At 43.1% G+C, this 2,893-nt stretch overlaps 1 pseudogene; it reads left to right on the forward strand.

The window, feature by feature from the left end:
• Positions 1 to 251: 251 nt before the first annotated feature.
• Positions 252 to 369, forward strand: LOC124719245 (annotated as a pseudogene).
• The last annotated feature ends 2,524 nt before the right edge of the window (positions 370 to 2,893 follow it).

The raw sequence follows: 2,893 nt of genomic DNA on the forward strand, positions 1-2,893 counted from the left end.
TGGCGTCAACTAAGAAGACTTGCAACATGGCGGCCGAACCGGAAGGGGATATCCCGGCCAATAAATGCCACGTATGGCATAGATGAAACTTAAGAATGTCTGATTCTCAGCTCTGATGTTAATTCTTTAATTAATACCTTCTTGTACATTGGTCTGAAAAACAAACATGAAAGGTTCCTCTTAAACAAAAATGCGAAATGGAGGGTGGCGAAAGCTTAATCATCATTTCGTTCTTGCTGTAACTGTACATAGGCAACGGCCTTGCCGCAGTGGATACACAGGTTCCCGTGGGATCACCGAAGTTAAGCGCTGTCGGGCGTGGTCGGCACTTGGATGGGTGACCATCCAGGCCGCCATGCGCTGTTGCCATTTTTCAGGGTGCACTCAGCCTTGTGATGACATTTGAGGAGCTACACGACCAATTAGTAGCGGCTTCGGTCAAGAATACCACCATAACGACTGGGAGAGCAGTGTGCTGACCCCACGCCCCTCCTATCCGCATCCTTAGCTGAGGATGACACGGCGGTCGGATAGTCCCGAAAGGCCACTCGTGGCCTGAAGATGGAGTGTAACTGTACATAATTGGCGCACAAAACAACAAAATTTCACAAAAACAATTCATTAAGATAAGCTATGCATATTGTTATTATTGGCTGTTGCTGTAATTGCGTAAATATGTTAACAGGCATAACTTCATATGGCAGGTGCTTATTTACTTCAGTCTCAAAATTTATGAACAAGCAGAATGTATACTCACAAGCTGCCACTGGTGATTATGATTCAAATTTCAAGATTTATCTTTTAACTTTTATTTTTTGGATATTTATTTTAGTGATATTATTTTTCGTTTACTTAAATAGCTTATCGAATCCCCACAAGAGGAAATCAAGCGGGGTGATGTCTTAGCGAACGTGGTGGCCAGGCAGTGGGGTCCTCCCCCATACGGGGCCAAAGAGATTTCCGGGCCCTGCAAGGAACTTGTGACGTCACACTAGTAATCTTGTCCGCAATGCTTTCCGAACGCTCAGCTCCACGCAGGGCCCACGGGAACTCAATATTTAACTAAGAAAGTACCCACTAAAGATCCTAACTTGGCCGTGTGCTGCCGAGAATTTTCATGCATTTAAACACGCAGTCAAGGATTATTAAACTCAACTAAAGTAAGTACTCTTTCCCAGCCAGAGATGGTTTCTTGCCCTCATAACACCTGTGACGTTCGCGCCGCTGCCTGTCTTTCTCGCCGGCCTTGTCCACGTCCGATCCAGCGACTCTGGAATTTCATATCCGGGAACTTCCGAAGAGTCCTTGACCAACGCGGTGGATCATCATCTTGAAAGATGATGATAGAGTGTATGTTTTGTATCTGAGGATATTCAATTTGCTTCAACATGTCCCCATATTTGGCCCATTCACTAGTGTTTTCTGCAAAGAAGGACAGTCCAGCAATCCTGTCGTGCAACATCCCACACAAAACATTCAGTTTTGGGGTATACAAACTTGTTCAATGATAGAGTGCCGATTTTCGGAGCCCCAAATCCGAATATTATGCCGATTATCCGCTCCTGATACATAGAAGGTTGCCTCGTACCAGAATAAATATCTTTCCAGGAAGTTGGCGTTAATGTCAATATACTACAACATCTCCGTAGCAAAATTACTGTCTTCATTGTCTGTCGTTCGGCATCAGATGTTGCAGGATCTGCACTTTGTAAGAATAAAAATGGAAACTCTGGTATACTAAGCGGTACGCTGTTGCTCGGGGTACAGTACGTTGCCTAGATAGCTGCCCAGTTGACTTACGTGGGCTTTTGGGAAATGTTTGTCGAATATTTAAGGTTAAGTATCAAGTGAACTATTGATATTCTACTGATTTATGTTTATTTGTAGCGACTTTTCCGCTTATTGTGCCCTTTTTAGGAAAGTGCGAGGTCATTCCACATGGGTACTAAAAGAAATGCGATAAATTTTGGGTATACGATAAATCGCACAAATCTAAGGGCTGTCAATTCGACTAAATACCTAGGAATTACAATTACGAGCAACTTAAATTGAAAAGACCACATAGATAATATTGTGGGGCACGCGGAACAAAGACTGCGCTTTGTTGCAGGACACTTAGAAGATGCGACAAACCCACCAAAGAGACAGCCTACATTACACTTGTCCATCCTCTGCTGCAATATTGCTGCGCGATGTTGGATCCTTACCAGGTAGGATTGACGGAGGACATTGAAAAAGTGCAACGAAGGGCAGCCCGTTTCGTGTTATAAGCCTCGCAGTGGACGTGAAAAATAAAAAAAAGACACTTCCCAAAGTCGATTATATCATATATAATTCGGCTGTAATGACAAAGAGAATTTAAAGAAAAATATAACGTAGACATTCACGTTTCCACTGTCAAACGACGCTTGAAACTCTAGGGAGTACACGGACGAAGACCGACGGAGAAGCCTTTAGTATCCACAAATAGCAGGGAGGCCAGACTTGCGTTTGCAAAACGGCACAGATCATGGTCAGGTTGACATTGGCCTAAAATTCTGTGGAGTGACAAGAGCAAACTTAATTTAATGTTATCTAATGGTATCAAGTATGTTCGATGTCCTGTAAATAAAAGATATGACTTTCTGTACGAAATTCCCACGGTCAAACATGGAGGTGACAGTGTGGTGATTCGGAAATGTTTTTCACGTTGGACCGTTAGTTCGAATTGGATCGGTTCGTTTACGAAAAAGTGTTGGAAAATCAAATGCTATCGTACGCTAAACACCACATGTCAGCTGGATGGTATTTTCAACAAGATAAGGACCGCAAGCACAAGTCCATTAGTGATTTTTTAAAACGCAATAAAGTCAGTGAGGCTGTCACAAAAGCCGAAGGACAGCCTACAAAATAT

Source organism: Schistocerca piceifrons, chromosome 10 (genome assembly GCF_021461385.2).
Source record: "Schistocerca piceifrons isolate TAMUIC-IGC-003096 chromosome 10, iqSchPice1.1, whole genome shotgun sequence".
Classification (NCBI taxonomy): domain Eukaryota; kingdom Metazoa; phylum Arthropoda; class Insecta; order Orthoptera; family Acrididae; genus Schistocerca; species Schistocerca piceifrons.